Below are 21541 nucleotides of genomic sequence, written 5' to 3'. Positions count from 1 at the left end.
TATATTGATATATATATATATTAAACATTCTTTTATTTCGGTTTATTATTACATAAATTATTGCAGATAACTACACCCCTAAACAGCATTTAAAAAAAAAAAAAACATTAAACTGTGGTTGGTTGCCCATGTCAGTCAGATGAACTCTTTCTGTGTGAGTGGACCGTTCTGAGCCAGAATAAGCAGCAGTGAAGTCCAGGCGTTGGTTCAGTCAAAAGTCAAAAATCTGGCCCATGTAAAAAACACTAAACCGCATATGTGGTAGTTAGTCCCATGGTTTTCTCTTCATGTGAGGGCTGTGCGCGCACAGACAGACACACACACACACACACACAATATCAGTAGCACTGTCTGAAAATCTGCACATACTCTTTGGCTCTGTTTTTGTATTGTTGTCACAGTTTGCGAGGAGCGTGACAGAGAGGAAAATGAGGAGAGTCTATCCTGTGTTTCTCATCGCAGTGATAGATTGCCTCATCCATCAGCTTTAATCTCACTGCAGCCACAGACCAAAACAGCTCCATCTCTCCACACACACTCGTCCTATCCTTCCATCCATGTGTCTGTCTGTCTATCATCTATCTATCTATCTATCTATCTATCTATCGTTCTATCGTTATCGTTCTAATCCAATCATTCTGTCTGTCTGTCTTTCATTCTCTGTATCACAAATCCTCTAGTTTTTATTGTACTTCGTTGCAAATCCTTCATATTATTGTACTTCATTGCAGCCTCGATATTGTTAGCAGTGTAGAGCTTTGTTTATCTATGTGTGAGTATTCTAGTTTTGTTGTGCTGCATCGCCCGCTTTCAGTGTAGATGATGTGTTTGGCATCCCTTTGTCTGGATTTAGGGTTTAAAACCCGCCTCTTTGTCTGTGCGTTTGGATTTCCGTTGTGTTTAGTGAAATTCACATAATAGCTCCCCCTGAGCATGACAACCAGCTAAATCTGATCACTCACTTCAGCGTCACGTCCCTTAAAGGGTGGAAGCGTCTGCTGCTTATCTGCGTCTGCCACCCGCCCGAATCTGACTGCGGGCCAGAGTCTGTGTCTAATTACAGAACAACCGTCTCTCTGCAGAAGAGGACTCATTAGTTGAACTCATTGTTCAGCAATGAACCATCTTCTGTTTTTTCACTACATTGATCTTTTGGAGGTTCTTGATAGATTCTTCAGATCAGCGTTTTGGTTTTCAAGCTTCTTTTAAGCACCACTCCATGATGGTTTTTCCTAAAGAATCAAAAGTTCTTATTGAAACTTAAAAAGACTCTATGACATCAGGCCTCTTTAATTCTGAAACCTTTAAGAAGCTCTTCAAAAAAAATATGACAGAGAGAGAACCACTGATGTTCGTTTCCATTTTTATTACTGCCTTTGTTTGCAATACACACATCTGTGTCCAGAAACGGACAAAGAGAGAGAAACAAACAATGAAATCCCACAATGCACTGAACGGATGCATGTTCACTGCCTGACATGTAAAGAAGGTTCTGGTTTTTCTAGACACATATTCTTGGGATGCAGGGCTGTTTGGTGGTGTTTTTCGTGGTCGTTGCCTCCACCTCATTCTCGAACGTAAATCCTTGTGCACACCACATCATCGGCCCCAAAGATCTGAAAATGAGAGAAAGGAACAAAGAAGTCTGCTTGAAGCTCTTGCAGAGACGATCAGCCGAGCGTTCTTGCAGTTAACCTCCATTTATGTTGTGTTTTAATAAAGACAATCGGAACTGTCCGTAATCGCTTTTTGTGCTTTATTTTGGACTAAACTAAAGAAAGCGCATTCATCTTATGGAAATGTGTCCTAGATTCGCATTTTAGACGCCAAAGTACAATCAGTGCTGCATTCTGGGATTGTTGTTCTCCCGCACATGGAGCTCTGAATTCACTTAGCAAACCGTGAGAAATGTCAAAGCGGCCTGACTGTCAGATTTAAAGTGATCGCTTCTGATTTGGGGCCAGAAGCTGCATATTTTTGGACAGTCCTTCACATTCCTGTGTTCAGCCTGAATGAGCGTCCTACATTTGTTCCTCAGAGGTCAGCCGTCAGGAGCGCCTGTCCTGGAACGGATTCATGACGCTCTTATTTTATTGTTGAATTTGGATCAAGGCCACATTGGGTGGTTTCATAAAATATTAGCACTTTTGGCCCCATGGACTTTTAGAAAATAATCTCTTTTCACACTCTCACAAGTTTATTGAACTTGTTCTTCTGATATAATCTCCAACACTGGACATCCATCATAGGAGAGGTTTTTTTTTTTTTTCTTTCCTCATGTCATGAAGATTTCACACATTACGTATTGTGTTTGAAAGCTTTGTGTGGTGGAATAGCATGTTTAAACATTTTAGAAATAAAATGGCCAACTCTTAGTTTTCTAAGGCTTATGTCCCATAGCAACCATTTCATGTATCTTAAACAAAAACAGTTTTTCTTAATGAATATTATTTCACTTACATACACTAACATTAATCGTCGTGGTTGGTAAGATTTTTAAAGTGTTTTTTGAAAGAAGTATCTTATGCTCACCAGGGCTGTATTTATTTGATTAAAATACAGAAAAAACTGTAATATTGTGAAATATTATTACAATTTCAAATTCATGTTTTCTATTTTAACATATTTTAAAATTTAATTTATTCCTGTGATTGGAAGGCTGAATTTTCAGTGTCACATGAGCCTGCAGAAATCATTCTAATATGCTGATTTGCTGCTAAACAAAAACATTTCTGATTATTATCAATGTCAAAAACAGTTGTAGAATCTATGATACATTCTTCCTCAGAATTCCTTGATGAACAGAAAGCTCAAAAGAACCAAATTTTTAACATTTGTGTAGCATTATAAATGTCTATACTGTCAGTTTTGATCAATTTGATGCATCCTTTAATCCATCTCTATATTAATGGGCTTGAATTTTTTTTAACGTAGTTGTAAATTAATTACTATAATAAATCATTTTTAATAGTATAATCAACAAAAAGAATCATTTTAAGATGGTTTGTTCTATATTTTACGATTGAAAGTCACTGGGACAAGTGCAAAACAATCAAATACTTTTATCAGTTTTTAACACAAATTGTAGTATAGAATAGATTTTGTCAAGCTCAGCCGTTTCAGCCCTGTTAACCAAAGCTATTGTAAGAAAGATAAGTACTAAGTTCCACTGATGTTTTTAATTTTAGTTTTTTTTTTTTTTGTAGGAAATACAGAAATCACACAAATGAGGTTTCCGAGTGTACAGAAACTTGTACAAAAACAAAAAAGATGCTCATTCTCTCATTTTGTACCCTTTTTGTGTCCCAAACTATGTGAAGGACACCCAGACGTGCAATGAGACAGAAGTGAGAAAAGCAGCCTTGTGAGCTGCTCTCTTCCTCTCAGATCGATCTGCTTCATTAAACATTCTCACACCCAATGTCTGTCTCTCACTCGGGTCTTATGGTTAAAGCTATATGGAAATAAATCCATAGGCTGTTTTCCTGTTTGAAGTCATAAATATGATCACAGTGATCTCTCATATGGACACTGCCATGTTCATGCAGCCCCTCCAGTCTGGAGAAGTGAACACCACAAACATCCGTTGCCCTTTACAATCTCCGAAATACGCAGATAAAGCTGTGTGTGTTAGCAAAGTGGCTCAGTAAGGATTTTAGTCTGTTTTCTTTTACACACAAAGTTGATATTTAAATGAAACGAAATGAAAGCAGACTTGTAGAAGAAGTCTTAGCGATCATATGTGTGTGTGTTTGTGTGTCTCTCACCAGGATCAGTTTCGTCTCCACGTAGCTCTCTGCTCCAGCTGTATGTGACGGGTCCGTCTTGATCCACCAGCGTCTGCTTGCAGTAGATTTTATTCTCTGTCTCCCACGTGGCCAAACTCTACAGACCAAAATTTCTTTATTATTATCTGTAAATTTAATAATTAACACACAATCTGTGCATCCACTGAAATATTAACTGCTGCTAAAACTCAATCAATTAGTTTTGAGTCAATTCTTGAACAATTCATTTATTGCAGCACATGACAACTGTACAAAAGACTTGAAAGGTGAAGTAATCATTTGTGTTTCTCATCATTTATCTTTTGCTGCATTGAAATGATCTTTCTACTTTGGAATATGATCAAAGATTGTGTAACGGGTGTTGGGAATTTGGGTATTGAAAATAGAACATTTTAATCTGTTAATTAAGAAAATGACTCAAATAAAGATTAGTTTCATTTTTTTTTTTATACGAATGAAGGAGAAAGGCTGTAAAAATTATCCCATCATTCAATTTATCTGATCCGGTACTCAAATTCAACTCATTGACTCAGTGATTCATCGATCAAACAATTCACTGATTTGATTCAAAAGGAATGAATCGTACATACTTTTGGAGCCTGACAGTCCCAGGCCTAATCACGATTTTTTCTGTTTTTTTTTTTTTTCTCTTTTTGGATTACAAAGGGTATCTAGGATTTTAATTTCAAAAATGTAGTACTTTATATATATATATATATCTATATATATATATCTATATATAATATATATTAGATATATATATATATATATATAGTTTTTGTGTAACTTATTAATTTCTGAAATTTTAAATCTAATTATAGTTATATAAGTTTTGGAAAAAGAATTTGTACATAAAATTACATTTTTAAATTCTAAAAAGTAGAATTTTGAAATGTTTAAAATTTGGAACATTTCATTTTAAATTTATAATATAAATATACACTGTAAAAAAAGAACAAGTAAATACAATTTAGGTTCTTTCTGCTTTAATAAGCTAGCAGTTTTTTGAGTGAAAATTGTACAATCCTAAACACTATTTTTTTTCTGTGTAGTTTATTGCACGTAATACACATTTTTTTACTAATAAATATAAAAATATGTAATATAAATATACTATAAATAACAGCATATATAATTTTGACTATTAATAAAAAACATAAACATAAATATCCTCTAAATGATTAATTAATTATAAATATAAAATATGAAACATTAGAAGTTCAATGGTAATGTCCTCATAGAGAGAAACTCAGTAAATGTGCTGCTTTGGATGTGTGTGGAGGGCCCAGATAAATGAAGAGTGTCAGAGAACTGCAGCAAAACAGCATCAGCAATCAGACTCCGTTCATATCACCTCTCTGTGCCTGCCTCTCTCTCTCTCTCTCTCTCTGGCCCCAGGCACCGTCTTTAAACCAATTTATGCAGCTTGATCTAAAATCCCTTTACAATGAGTACAGTGTACAGCATCCCTGAACACACTCATTCGTCTCGCTCAAAACTAAAAAACAGACACACACACACAACAGCATCTTCATTTACAATCTAAGCTCAGGGTCTTAACCAGAACACAGGAACAGTAAAACTCATGGAAAAATCCACTGCTATTTACTAAAGTAAAAGTTTATTGATCTGGCACTGAAAATGCTAATCTGAATATCAGTTGTCATGATGGTTACGATGACTGTGGGATGTATTGTGGATGATATTTCAGTGTAATGCACCGAAAAACTGGAAAAGGGACTCTCTTTTTTTTTAACCCTCTTGCAGTTTTATGTTATTTAGCACAACTGGAACAGCATGGCGCTTGCAACACTGTGGGTTTGATCCCTTGGAAATGCACTTGATGATCAAATTTACTTTGAATGCACTGTAAATAGCTTTGGATACAAGCATCCACCAAATGCATAATGTAAATGTATGTGTAGGCAACTAAATCATAAAATCCCTCCAATAAAGAGTGCAATGCAAACCAAACATCCCTCTCTCTGTTAATGTGCGTTCCTCACATGACAAATACCAATTGCATTGTCAAAGCATCTGTAGCTTATACAATGAGAGTCTGAACAAAGTAAAAATAAAGAATAATAATATAAGTTGAAATGAAAGAAAATAACAATAAATAGTCTCTGCTCTCCCAAAACCAAAAGCGCTAGGGGTTGATTAGCATGGCCACCCATCTTTTCTCCCCGTCTCTCTCACTAACGATCATTTAGTCTCAGCCTTCTGCCCTGTGGCAGGTGAGCGGTCTGTCTCTATAGCAACCGGTTCTGAGAACGGCTGGATTACTTCGAGTCCCCTGCCTGCTAACATCTCTGTCCCTCAACGACAACACGGGCAGCTGAGGTAAATAAAGGGCTTGAATGTCTTATTTTATAATAATACATTTTCTTTCACACGTGCACACTCTCAAGAGCATGTACAGCGAGATTTGAGAAGCGAAGGGCGCACACAACAAACAGGTGCATCTCAGTTCACCTACTTATACACTATTCATTGTTGTTTTATAGAATAAGTGTGAGTAGTGTGGTTCACACTGATTTATTCCATAAAGATATTGGGCTGCGTCAGAAATGGCAAACTCTCTGACCAATCATAATGGCAAATCTACCATTTTCTCCAACAAACAAAACCAGAAAAAAGTACATGACTTGAATTTGGAAAAAAGATGTGTGTTGACATATTTCTGCGGTTTGAAACAAGATACCCTCTGATGTTCATTCATGTTTATTTCATGCTATAACTAGTAAGAGGAGGAAGAGATGATCGGTTCATTCAAGGACTACAGCGATCTGTCACGACACATTAAAGAGCCCAAAAAAGGAAGATACAGTATGACCGGTTCATGTGCTGCTTGAACTGACGTGACACATTAAAATGCAATAGTCATTTCGTTTTTTCACATGATGTTTGGCGTGAGAGCGGCATGGCTTGTCGGACGTAGCAACAGTAACTAAGGAGAGGGCGGATCTTTGCGAAGGGTCAATGACTTTGCCACTGTTAAATCTATTGACTTATAATAATATAATTCAATCAAAAAGCTTGTTGCTTCACATTGCCAACTCACTTCATAGATACATATGTCAGGATGAACATTTCTGAGCGCTTCCATTATAATTAAGAAAGCTCTTTGCTGCAGTTTGTTGCTTGCAATGGGTTCACTGGAGTTTTCCATGGATGTTGAAGGTTCTTCATGGAACCATCAATGTCAATAAAGAATCATGGTAGGCTTTTTCCATGATGCTCCAAGAGCCGATGGTCCAGCTCTCCCAATCAGCTAGCTTTTTTTTGGGACATTTACAGACATTTTGTTTTCCAAACCCTCTGTAGGTCAGAAAGACACACATGTATAAATAAATACAGAACGCACACTTGAAGATGTCTCCTCTGTCAGAACGCTCGGGACAGACAGTTACGTGACTCTCAGGGGCTGCAAGACTCCCAAATAATCCCCCTCCCACGGCTGTCTGTTCCAGAACAAAATGAGGTCAAATCTGTCTATACACCCGTCCTTTCACTATGTCTCTCTGTCTATCTCACAACAAAGCCATTTCCATAAAAAAAAGGATTCTCAAAGTTAAAGACTAAATTTCTTGGGAATAATATTCAATAAAATGTCCTGATTAAGTCCGGACAAATTAAAAGATTGTAGCTGTGTTTCAAAACCTATAGTGAGCTGCCTAGAATGACAGATTTTGATTTTAATTGTATTTTATTTAGATAAGGCTGTAATGTGCAAAAATGTTACCCAGGAGTTCACTTGATTTTGAGAGATGAGCGTTAATGTCGAATCTGCGCTTTTAAAAATAAAGATTATTTTTTTTGTCATTGATGGTTATATGAAGAACCTTTCCACAACCAATATACAAAAAGTTCTTTTGTAGCGAAAAAAAAGTTCCTTTTACACCCTTAAAAATAAGGGTGTAAAAAAGGGGTTTCACAGCGATGCCATTGAAGAACCATTCAGTGAACAAGAATGTGAAAACATTTTAATAATTCAAAGGACCTTTTTCCACTATAAAGAATCTTTCATAGAAAGAAAAGGTTCCATGGATGTTCTTCGTGGAACCATCAATGCAAATAAAGAACCTTTATTTTTAAGAGTGTAAATGTTTTTAAATCTTCACACTAAGAAAATAAATGGCTCTTTTAAGAACTGTTCAATGAAAGGATCTTTGGGAAACCAAAACGGGTTCTTCTGAGGCATCACTGCACAAAAACCCATTTTGAATACTATATTTTACAACTAGCGACCCTCTTGCCCTTGTCTCATTTCTGGGTTTTCATGTACAAAAACGCCCCATAGTTTTTCAAATTCACTCTCTGCTGATCTTTGCAAGTCTGAGACCTGGTTTAGGTTTCTCACAATTTGATAACACCGTCATTTTGCTCAGTGAGATGTCATCGTTAAGGTCAGTGAAATAAAATCGGTTTTATATGGACGATGATCTAGATTGTGTAGTGTTAGGATGGCTTTGTTGTTGAATGTGAATGGAAGGATCGGGTTACAGAGTGGAATTGGACTGCTTGGGCAAGCAACAAAAAAACTGCTCGTCTGCAAAACCTGTGAAGACCCGATTAAGACGATATAGAGAGATACTGAGATTCATCTGAAGGGACATTAGAGGAGATGGACAAACTCATGATGGCGAAATTGATACTCACATTAGTGGCCAATTTGTTCTGATGGATGCGAGGTAACACTAATGTAAATCTACATAAACGTGTCTGTGGGTATATCTTCTGAAATCAGAGTCCATGATGTCCGGGGATGTTAACAGCGGTTTCCATTAACAGCATTTTGTTTTGTTACAGGTGCTTGCTGAGCTCCAATTTTTTTCTCTGAAATGTTTTTTTTTCTTTACCCATTAATTTTCTCTTACAGTAATTAAAAAAATTATTGTTTAGTGAAGAATTTAAAGCTTAGAACCAAACCAACCTCTCTGAGATATCACATTAAATTTTAAGCAGAAAAAAAAAAGAAAGAATTTGAAAAAAATGAGAAGGATACAAGCTACAATCATTTCAATTATAAGGGAATGAATAAATAAAATTACAAAATTAATTAATAATATATTAAAAACAAAGTAATTATATTTAGTTTATATTTTTATTATTTAAAATAATTACATACAATTTTTAAAAATATAATATACAGCACAATTTGATAATATGAATTCAGGGTGAAAATCGGAAAAATCCAAATTTAAGATGTTTAAGAAAATCATAAAATCTTACGGTAATTACGGTATTTTCTAATAACTATAATATATATTATATTTATAAATATTACAGTATAATATTGTTTATATATAATATGTAATATATAATATTAAATAGTAAATTTAAACAACTTTTGCTATGGAGATTTTGAGTGGCCTTTTTAATTTTTTTCTTATGGTTATCTCCTATAATTATCGAATGGCTGTTGTTTCAGTGTTGTTGCTCTCAGGTGGTTTTTAAGGGGCTGTGAAGCTCAGCGGGTCAGTGTCTCATTTCTGATGTCAGCCATCGATGTGACTCACTTTACATTTTCCTGCCGTCCACCGTCTCCTCGTCAAACTCCTCTTCCGATGCGAAAGTTGATTTCCGTGGTGCGTACCGAGGTGGAGGTCTTGAGGTAGAACTGCTCTCCGTCCTGCCGGATCTCCACGTGCGGTTTGGCTGCAGCAGCGCCGGCCACTTTCCGGAGCATAGCGTTCACACCTGGGTGGCACAGTTTTAAATATATAAACCAAAAAGGTAAATAATAATGCATTTAAAGGTAATTAAACTAGTTAAACTACACTAGCCAAAATACAAAGCTGCATTTAAACACTGTTTCTCATGAATTAGTATGTCTAGCACATGTCTTACATGTACAAAGTGCACTTTCCCATCGTCGGTGAAGTACATAGTTTTAGTGCATTGTGTGAAATATGCAAATTGTAAAGTTGGAAGGAATGAGAAAGACCTTTCCATTTGTATTTCAAAGTGGAAATACTAAGAACCTTGTGCTATACCCTGGACTGTTGTTTTAACCTTGATTCTAATTTAACATAATTCCAGGCTTGCCATTCTCTTAAATTATAATGTTCCTCAGGAGACTTTGTTTCAATTCTCTGCCATGCAAAACTCCACAAATGCTGGAGGATCCCTCAGGATGAATCTGAGGAATTCTGGGAGTGTCTGAAAAGGTTTTGCTCTGGTTTGGACCATAGCACGGGTTTTACAGAAAGACGTGAACCATCCGAGTTCATAATTTCTCTCTCATTCTGGGTGTTCCTCATTCATCCTGGTATCCAGCTGAGAGAGATTTAGCATTTGTGGTTTGAAACCAGCAACATCTGTGAGAATTTGTCAAGTTAATATCAGTTTGCAATCAAAAATGCAGCTCCACTGCATCATGCAAAATCAAAAATCTCACAACATAGTGGTACAGTTTAATAAAAGCCAATTTTAAACCTGTCCATTGGTAAGAAAAATTCAAAATTAGATATTTTTAATTTCTCCTAGACTGCGTTTGCTCTACTAGGAACAAAATTTTTCATTAAATTCTCCATTTTTTTTTTTCATGTGTTCTCTATACTATTACTGTATGTGAATAATTTATTATTTGTGACTATTTTGAGACCATGTTGTTGTTATTACCTAAAATGAAAACAACTTAAAAAAAAAAGAAAAGAATATGTATAATTCATTATAAACTTAAAACATTTAAACAAAAACTAGAAATGCTGCCTTGGTGACTAACTGAAATTAAATAAGTTGAAGCTGAAGTACTAAAAAACCAAAAACAATTAGTTTAATACTTTTTACGAAAGCTAAATAGAAATTTTTAAATATTAATAAAAAAAACTGCTAAAATGACAAAAGTACATAACAAAACTAGTAAAATTTCAACTAAAATGAAAACTGAAAACAGCTCATTTAAAATATTAATAAATAAATAATAGTAACATTTTTACATTGTTTTGAGACAGAGTTAATGAACTAAGCTCACCAGCTTTGAAAAAGCAATGAAATTGTTCCTCAGCTCAACTGTTAGAGCAAAGTGATCGCAATGTCACCATAATGGGTTTGATGCCATAGGAGCACACACGTTTAGACATAATACAATCCTGAAGGCAGCTGGCAAATGCAATAAATGTCACATTTGTCTCTGTCGCACCCTGAGTTTTGCTCCCGACTGGCTGATTTCTTCCCAAACGGTTCCGAGACCTTCCCGTCTTACAGTTAAACAAATCACTGTGAGTGAATGTATCAAACACAAAGCCCTCAGTTAACTTGTAACAGCCACGTAACCCACTTTAACCCATCGTGATAAATGTGAATAATAAGCCCTCTTGCATTCTACCATAAGATAACAGCTTCCCCGAGAGCCGAATTAGTCTGAAACATCTCTCGATCCTCTCAAGATGTTCTAAACGTGAACGCCTGGAGGCTAGAAGGGTGAGCGGACGTGATGCACAGCTGAACAGATGAATGAAATATTACCGCGAGCTTTCAGAAGTTCATCGAAATTCTCATTGCTCTTCATTTTCCAGGTGCCGGCGAAGTCGCCCCCGGGAGGCATTTTGAGCTTCGGATGGGTCCTGCTCTGTCTCTTTCTCTCATCTTCTCCTCTGGTCCCTCACTACTCTTGTTCTCCTTTTCTTCCTCTCTTTTGTGATCGCCGTTCCTTTCTGTTCTTATGTTCTCACTCACCCCGTCCCTCCCCTTCTCTGTCTCTCTCTCTCTCTCTCTCTCTCTCCCCTCTCTCTGTCTGTCTGTGTCTCTCTCCCGCCCACTTGCAGTGCTGCTGTCTCTCACCGTTCAGACTGCTGCATCAAACAAACCTTTCCAGCAATCAGCCACAGAACCGTGCACTCATGTTTCTTCCTCACCATGTATTGTGGGTGTGTCTGTGGTTTCCGTACGGGATGCATCGCTGTACTGCTGTCCTAATTTGTGTACGGTGAACCGTGCTGCCAACTCAGGCTCTGAATTTTAACACGTGTTTGTGCAGAAGCGCCTCAGCACAGGTGACATGTTTCCAGACTTGAAGTGCTTGTGGAAAAGCACTAGATTGCACAGCTGCAATGCAACTTTCAGATTTGTATCAATGTGTCAGGATCACAAAATGGTCTTTTAAATGAGCCACTTTTGTGACTTTCACTGCAAAACTCTGTATTTTTGCTCTGTTTTTAAGTTAAAATACTTAAAAACTCCAATCCTTGTCTTGAAAAATTCAAACAAGATCAAGTTCCTGAAGAGAAGTCCAATATTGCTAACATATAAATGACTTTTTAAAGTGATGCATCTTTAATACGGCTGTATTGTTCTTGCTTACACTGACAGATTTATTCACTAAAAATGTGGAAATTCATCATTTATTTTGTTGATGCATCTTACTGATCATTTTTAAATGATTCATCCATGCATATTTCATTTATTTTTTTTCTTTTAAACTTTGTAATTTTCTTTCATGTCATTTTTAATCAAAATGTCATAACTTGAAATTCCAGTGACGACTCCGATAATCTGTTTCTCGTTGTACATCACAGTACGGAAGAAAACATCTGTCACTATTTTCATATCGCATTTTTAAATTATTTTGAAAATTTTTAGGTATTTTACTTAGGTATATATTATATTTTGCACATTAAAATCATTGTTCTACTTGATATATAATATGAAATGGATCAGTAAGCTATTAACACAAAATGACATGCTGCACCTTCAATGGAAGAATTAAAGTAGCATATTTAAAAATGTATGAAAGAAATCAGAGTGGAAGTGGTGTATTAATATAATGACCATATAAGCATAATTAACAGACCTGCTCAAACATAAACATACTTTATAAAATCAGGAAAGGTACCTATATTATACTAAATCCTTTTAATTTCATTGCTTCTTATAAGTAAAATAAATAGACACAAAATTGTAATTCAAGTTAACTGTTTATTATATGAGAAGAACGAGAGCAGGAGTGATAGGAGAGACATGAAACTAAAGCGCAACGGTAACTAGCAGAGTGCTGCGATTGACAATCAGAACCAAGTCTTTTAGAACGAAATTAGTGACATGAACAGCAAATTTAGACTCAAAAACTCTTAAATGCTAACTGGTTCCAGAAGGCACATTAAAGGTTTCTTAGTACAATGTGTCTCAAGACAAACAGCTTCTTCATCTCGTTTCATTCTGAAAAACCGAACAAGGGAAAAAATGAAGAGCTGTTTTGCCGAGAAAAATGGACTGGTTTGCGCGAGCACAAAAACATGATCAAATTAAGCACTAATTACAGCTAAACCCTGATGGTAAATTTAGTCTTTACTGAGTTAAAAGATGAGCCAAAAGCAATTAAAAGCCCAAGAGAAAAGAAGGAAAATGCACACAGACCTTAAACTAGCTCTTTTATGGACCTTAACTGTAATATTACTACTGAAATCTAATTAGTAATTAGTTACACTACAAGTTACTGCAAAAAGTTATATTATTACAGTAACTAGTTCCTACCCAACACTGGTCAGGACAAGCAGACTGATATACAAACCTGATCTCATGAGAAAACAGCTATTTTACAAGGTGCCAATTGCGTATGAATTTGTACAATGTGATTTGTATGGAAATGTATGATTTTTAGAAAAAAAAAAGTAAGTATAATGATCCACCCACAACCCCATGCCTAAAGTTAACCCTCGTTGTGGCATAAGCAGATCGTACAAAAATGTACTAATGAGCAGTGTTTGGGGTAATGCATTACAAGTAACGCGAGTTACGTAATCAGATTACTTTTTTCAAGTAACAAGTAATGTAACGCATTACTTTTTAATTTACAAGAGAATATCTGTTACTTTTTCAAATGAGTAAAGTAAGTTACTTTTTTTTTTCAATTTATTGATTGACAGCTAGAAATCAGAAGATTTTACTGTAGTTCTAAAATAAATATGAATATGTGTTGATTGATATCAGTTGTTACTGAATTAATTGATTTAGTTTTCATAAATAATGAATAAAAATATGCAACTCAGAATATGACACACACCTGCAATAATTAAAGTTAAAGAGAAAAAATATTATTATTGTTTTTTTTAATATTATTTTATTTAATGTTTTTTTTTTTTATTTTGGATTTTTATGATTCAACTATACCAATAAGCAAAAATTACTCTAGACAAACATTTTTACTGTCTTTTTTTATTGCTGAAGTGTGCTGAATTTCTTCTGCATTCTACTGTACGGACGTTTTATATTTGCCAAAAATATAACTTTTTTATTTTAAAAACAAACAAGCGAGCCCTGTCCAGATTTAAAAAAATGAATGCAAAAGTAACATAACGCATTACTTTCCATAAAAAGTTACTACGTAATGTAATTAGTTACTTTTTTCTGGAGTAACGCAATATTGTAATGCATTACTTTTAAAAGTAACTTCCCCCAACACTGCTAATGAGATTGTACAAATTTATACAAATTAGCGGCAGCAGTTTTTTTTTTTTTTTTTTAAATAAGAGTCTGTAATGCAATACAAGAGACATGAAAGTAGTGCTGGTTTCAGTCAGTACATGCATGCGAACTGATGATTTTACCATAAAATAATAAAATAATGATTTTAGGTACATTTAACCACTATGTACATACCATGGTATATGAATATTTTAATCCAACAGTAACATGATCTATGATACTATAACTTTAACCGTGGTACAGGTACTCTTTTGTAAGGGGGGGGGCCAGGGAAAGTGACTTTATACAATCAGCTTCTTTTTGCTACCCATTCAGATCAGTAATGTTTCTAATCATCTTGAGTTTTATAGAAGGTCTTTTTTTTTTGTCAAGTGCTGCTGTCTTAAGAGCCATAAGACAGACCGTATTTGATTAATATATTCTAAACCATAAAGCAGCACATTCTTCCTCTCTCTCTCTCTATCTCTCTCTCTCGCTCGCTCGCTCGCTCGCGTTTCGCTCGCTCGCTGGTGCTGTCAGATCTAGGTCAGTCGATGCTGAATTCCCTCTGCGAGGCACATTGCACCTCAAAGGGCATCAGCTGAGAAACTCACTGCTCAAGACATAAAAGGACTAAAATCCCACATAGCATATGGACTTCCTTTCTGTCCAGCTCTCTAACACAGAGGAAAAGACTTTTCTGTAATCAATGCTGCAAATGCGGAGAGAGTGTGGTAGACTGTGTTTAAATGTCTTCTGCTTTTTTTTTTTTTTTTTTTTTTTTAAATGTTGGTTTTTTTTTTTTTTTTTTTTATCATTTGAAAAAATATCTTATTTTAGAAAATAGAAACTAATTTTAGTTGGCATAAAAATAGAAGAAAAATATCCATTTGAAAAAATATCTTATTTTAGAAACTCTGAAGACAAAGCAATAAAAGAGGTCATCTGATAAAGAGAATGCTTATAGTGCTCTCTTTATTTGTATATACAGTTATTAGTCATGCCAATAAAAACAAGCTAAATGATTTTATTATTTTGTTTTCATTTTAATATTTAAATATATTATAGTTAGCATTTATTTTTTTTTGTAAATAATGAATACATTTCTTGTTTATTATCTTATTTATTTTTGATTTTAAATATGCTGATAGTATTATTTTATAGCTTTCAGTGCTACCTGTTATTGTATTCATGATTTAACAATATTGTATGTTACTGTATTATTTTAGCATATTTATCTTAGAATTTTATTCTCGGTCACTATTATTTTATTACTATCATTGGGGCCTGTTTGATTTTTCCTTTTTTTATTAATGATTTGCGGAATATTTATTTATTTATCTTAAAATTATTATTTATTCTATTTTCATGCATTTGTTTTATTTTAAATATTTATGGTAAAAATGCATTATTCGAGATTGAGTATTTTTTTTTTTTTTCATGTTATAAAATAAATTATTTATTATTCTATTATCATTTATCCATGTGTTGTTTTTTTATTGGTACTATTATTTTAATTACCCTCACTAGTTACTGTTATTTGTATGGATGCTTTAATATTATTGTAAATGTTTTTTTTTTTTTTTTTTTTTTTTTTTATAAATAATAAATACATGCATTATATAATTATCATCATTTATTTATTTATTTTTTATTTGTAAATACTGGTACTATTTTATTACTATACACTGGTATGTATTGCATTGGATTATTTACAATATTGTGTAGAATTATTGTAGTTAGCGTTTATTTAGTTATGTATTTAACATTTTTTATTTTATTTGTTTTTTATTTAAATTATTTATTTTAAATTGATTAAACTTACCATTTTTAAAAATGTTTTATAAAATACATTTACTACTACTAATACTATGGTAATTACTATTCAGAGATGGCATCTGTCGTTTGTATTTATTTGATACCTTTGATAATATTGCATGTGATCCGCTCGTTTTGAAAGGCACGTACAGGGGGGGGCGGAGTAAGACGGTTGTTCCCATGGTGCTTTGCGCGGCAGGTTGTCATGGGTCGGCTCTCTCTAGGCAGCTATCATCAACGCGTGGTGTTTATTATTGTTTAATAAATCACGCCACGCTTGAGTTTTTCTATCGGATGCATGAACAAATCTTAAGGATTATCCGGACTTTTCTGCCGGAATCGCCGACTAAAACCTCCTCAGACGCGTTCGAAACGCTCCCAGAAGCAGTTGATTTAGTCATAAAACTAAGATAACGCAAGAAAGCGTGTGCATGAAGTGAGTTTATAAACTCCAGAATAACTCATAAATCCACTTCACACACGCGCTTAGAAACTCATAGGTAGCCCGTTTGCATTACAAACAGATTTTGAAAAAACGAAAGACTATGGCACACCAGTGAGTTCATCTCTAATATGAACACACCCTGCCAGTTTTCTGGTCTTATTGGTATATAATGGTGATCAGATAATGATTGTAGATGTGATTATAAATATGTTGAGAGAGTTTTGCTTTTTGAGTTACAGTATTCTATTCACAGGCAGGAGCGATGGGTGAGGTCACCAGCACCACACACCCACACACACACACAGCTTAGTTCATATGTTCTGATTTAGAGGCACAAAATTCTAGTGAGCTGTCCTATCTAGGCAAGCATATTTGGGCACAGGCACAAAAGAATCTCTGTTGTCTCTACAGCTCATGAAGATGCCATCTGGACAGCGGGCATGGGGTCGCAGCGAGGCAAGGACGGGTCGGAAACCATCGTGGACCGGCCTCTTTGGACGAACCTGGTTAAAGTGTGGAAATGGTTTAAATCAGTGAGGTAAAGTGCAATCAAAAGCACGACTGTAGATTAAAAAAGTGTTGTTTCTGAACATACGTTGTCTTGTTGTGACGGCTCGCAGGTCGGATGAGAAGCTGGAGCTGCAGTGGACGCTGGAGGGTCACCAGCTGGGCGTGTGTGTCGGTGTGGACATTCAGTCAGAATGGAGCGATTGCTGCCTCCAGCTCTCTTGATGCTCATATTCGGCTCTGGGATCTGGAGAAGGGCAAAACAGATCAAGCCAGGACGGGCAGGCCCAGGTGAGCTGCAAATTTATTTATTTGTTTATTTTTAAAGATCACTTTAAATGCACGAGTGTGATGCAGGGTTATCATTAACTAAAATTAATATCAGACCGTTTTTAATGCTTGAAGTAAAATAAACACTAGCTGAAATAAAATATTAAAAAACAGAAATTACAACTTAAAGTTTAAAAAATGAACACTAGCTGAAATAAAATATTAAAAAAACTAACTAAAACTAACTAAATAAATGGAAACTTAATACACTAGCTGACAAACAGAACACAAATACCACAAAAACATTTTAAAAAAATTAAATGAGAGCATAAAGTATAAAAGTAGAAAAAATCTAGGATCTAAATACACTTAAAATAACACTGATGAACTCTTTCTGTACCATCTGCAGTGACGCCCTGGACGGTTTGCCTTCTCTCCTGACTCCAAATACATTGCCACTGGCAGCCCTCTAGGGAAGGTCAACATCTTCGGCGTGGAAAGTGGGAAAAAGGAGCACTCGCTGGACACTAGAGGGAAATTCATTCTGAGCATCGCTTACGTAAGAGTCTCTGCATCATTACTCTCATCTATAGCCAATGACACTCATGTCTAATATTCAGTGGACAGAAGGGCTGGGCTAGAATCATTTTCTGCTTTTGTACTGAATTAAAATCATATATATATATATATATATATATATAAACCTTTTTTTTAATATATTATTAAAAAAAAATCTATATGAACTCAAGTTTGGAGTGGTAAGATTTACAGTATAGACTTAATATTACCATTAATAGTATTACAATTTAAAACATTACTGCAGTCTTCCGTGTCACATTGATCCTTCAGAAATCATTCTAATATGCTATGATTTGCTGCTCAAGAAAATTTTCTGATTATTATCACTGTTAAAAATAGTTGTGCTGTTAAATATTTTTGTGGAAACTGATTTTTTTTTTTTTAGAATTTTTTTTTTAGAATTTTTTGATGAATAGAAAGTTCAAAAGAGAAGCATTTATTTGTAAAATAAATATTTTATAACATTTAATTGTCGTTTACTGTCACTTTAGGTCAATTTAATGCATTCTTGCATAAAAATAATATTTTTTTTTTTTTCAAAAAAAAAAAAAAAATCAAACTCCAAACCTGGAAACTGAAGTGTATATCACATTTTTATTTATTTATTTTTTAGAATATGTTCTTGTTCATTATATACAAAATGTTTAATTTAAGCTGAAAATGCTAAATAAAAGGTTCATCAAATGTAATTAAATTAAATTAAAACTTTTTTTAAAAGTCTGTATTGAACATAAATAATTTTGTCATGCTTTGCTCTAAAAATATTTTGTCAGCAAAAAAAAAGGTTTCTTGAGTGTAATTGCTCTTATTAAAAAAGTCTTAAAAAGTCTTTCTTAAACCAGTAATCAAACCGATAAAAAATTGTGGGAAATATGTAAATAAGTGTCAGTGGTAACAGTCAGCCTCAGTGTGTCTAAAGGAACTCATTTCAACCAATGACGGTCCAAATTTATTCACATTACACACTGGAATGAATATTTAAGAAAATGCAGATTTTCCTTATAATATAAAGTTTTCCAAGCCCTAATAATTCTCTCTCTGTCTCTAGAGTCCAGATGGAAAGTACTTAGCCAGTGGTGCTATAGACGGAATCATTAATATCTTTGATATTGCGGACTGGGAAACTCCTGCACACGCTGGAAGGTGAAATCGTCTCCCACATGATTCAAGCTGTCTTCAGTTTCCTCTTATTAAAACGCTCTGTCCATTAGTCTGCTAGATGCATTTAGGGTGATTATGGGTTACGTGAATGCAGTGGAAAAACCTGTTTGCGTCACTAGCCGTCCCTCAAGGGTCGTAAACTTCGGCTCCTGACGCAGAGCCTCTATGTCTTCCTGCGTCGCTCCATCGCTCACTCATCCCTTTCATTTGCTCCAACAAGCACAGCTGGAAATAATGTTGAACGTTAAATGCAGTTGTTTTTATTGTACTGCACTAGTGGTCAAAGTTATAATAATTACAATATATTTCGTTTTTGAAAGAAGTCTCTTATGCGCACCGAGGCTGCATTTATTTGATCAGAAATACAGTAAAGCAGTAACATTGTAAAATATAATTACACTTTAAGAGAACAGTTTTCTATGTGAATATATTTTAGAATATATGGGAAAAAGGTATGTCAGAGTAAAAGAACAGCATTTATTTGAAATATAAATATTTTGTAACATTTTAAGTCTGAAGACTGGAGTAATGATGCTGAAAATACAGCTTTGCATCACAGAAATAAATATTTATATAAAATATATTACAATAGAAAAACAGCTAATTTAAATTGTAAAATTTTTCCATCCTCTATGTAGTGTTTTTGATCAAATAACATGCAGACTTTATTACTGTTTGTACTACATTATTTACATACAGACATCTTAAAGGTACAGAAGCCAAACTGTAGGATTAACAATAAGACATGCTCTTTTTTTCTTCTTTTCAGGTCATGCGATGCCTATCAGGTCTCTGACTTTCTCCCCAGACTCTCAGCTGCTGGTAACCGCATCAGATGACGGCTACATCAAGATTTATGACGTGTAAGTTACAAACTTGTGTGCATCTTTCACCTTCCAACACATTTATATCTCACGGTCTGGTTGTTTGTGTGCGGTCTCACAGGCAGCACGCTAACCTGGCCGGCACTCTCAGCGGTCACGGATCCTGGGTGCTGAACGTGGCCTTTTCACCTGACGACACACACTTTGTGTCCAGGCAAGAGTTGATGCACTTCAGATGAATAGAAAATGGGAAATGTCGTTTGTGTGTTCTTAGCTGTTATTTGTTTCTGTTTCAGTTCGTCTGATAAGAGTGTAAAAGTGTGGGACACGAGCAGCAGGTCATGTGTGAACACATTCTTTGATCATCAGGACCAGGTGAGAGATGTATCACGGTTTCCATAAAAATATAATGCAGCATAACTGTTTTCAACAGTGATGATCAGAAACGTTTCTTGAGCAGCAATTAGCATATTAGAATGATTTCTGAAAGATCATATGACACTGAAGACTGGAGTAATGATGCTCAAAATTCAGCTTTGCCTTCATAGGAATACATTCACATAGAAAAGTTATTTTAAATGAACACATTAATAATGTTTTTACTGTATTGTTGGTTTATAAGCAGATCATGGTTAGTTTTAGTTTCTGAAGGGCATGAATCATGCATGCTCATGTACAAGTGTGTGTGTGTGTGTAGGTTGGAGGAGTGTGAAGTACAACCCCACAGGCTCCAAAATCGGTCTCTGCAGGTGATGACAGAGCCATCCACATTTACGACTGTCCCATGTGAATCTCCACGAAACTACAGCCTCCTGATGAAGCTCTGTAAGAGTCACACCCTCTCAAGACCACGGCAAACATGCAAAATATTGTTTTTTTCATTGCTAAATTCAACATCTGTATATGGTGTTACAAATAAATGTCTTTTTTTCTAGTTCTTTTGTTGTTGTTTATCCTGTTCACTATTCACACATTCGATGATTGATGATGTTGCATGACATTTTTAGTTGGATACTTATCTTATTATGAGATTTATATTCATTATAGAGTTATGTAAAAATTCTAAACTTCACAATGTTAAACTCCCTGAAGTTTCCCTTTTTTTTTTTTTTTTTTTCATGACTTCAGTGCAAACATGGCTTTGCTGATCACTATCCGCGTCTCTACAGGACACCAAATGTTACTGCACCAATTCAGAGTGCTTGCTTTGGACTGTGTTATAGCAGACGTGTGTAAAAATGAATTATAATAAATAGAGATCCAAAGCAGAACTTGTTTAAATGCTGAACCCTTCAGGGAACATGTGAGAAGCTCTAGCAAAAAAATCCCAAATGGTTTCATTCTTGTTTGGTTCGCTTAATTCACTCTTGATTGTGTCACTAAGATCCAGTTAGAAACAATCTTATAGAAAAAAATGACTATGGCAGTTATATTTAAAATATGAAGCACATTTCTAAAACATTTAAACTGTAAAAGCTTTGGCCCCAAAACACTGTTTTTCTGGAGGTTAAAGACAAGGCATGATAAAAACACAATATGACAAGATTCAATCAGACTGAAATATCATTCAGTAGAGCATGATGCTTTCTAACTTTACTCACAAGGCCATTCACACCATGTTTAACGCTGGGCAAAGGCCACTTTTTTACAGGATCTTACAGTCGTTTTTGATCAGTGGATAAGGATTTTAACATTAATTTCATAGTATCTACACTTGAAGAGCAGTTTCAGGCCAATGAAAT

General features: G+C 34.8%; 2 pseudogenes; one reads left to right on the top strand and one right to left on the bottom strand.

Annotated features, from left to right (window-relative positions):
• Positions 1-1346: 1346 nt before the first annotated feature.
• LOC122135719 lies at positions 1347-11340 on the bottom strand (annotated as a pseudogene).
• A 5976-nt stretch (positions 11341-17316) lies between these two features.
• Positions 17317-20255, top strand: LOC122135670 (annotated as a pseudogene).
• The last annotated feature ends 1286 nt before the right edge of the window (positions 20256-21541 follow it).

This window comes from Cyprinus carpio, chromosome A25, assembly GCF_018340385.1.
Source record: "Cyprinus carpio isolate SPL01 chromosome A25, ASM1834038v1, whole genome shotgun sequence".
Lineage (NCBI taxonomy): Eukaryota > Metazoa > Chordata > Actinopteri > Cypriniformes > Cyprinidae > Cyprinus > Cyprinus carpio.
This window is presented reverse-complemented; position numbering and strand designations above follow the sequence as displayed.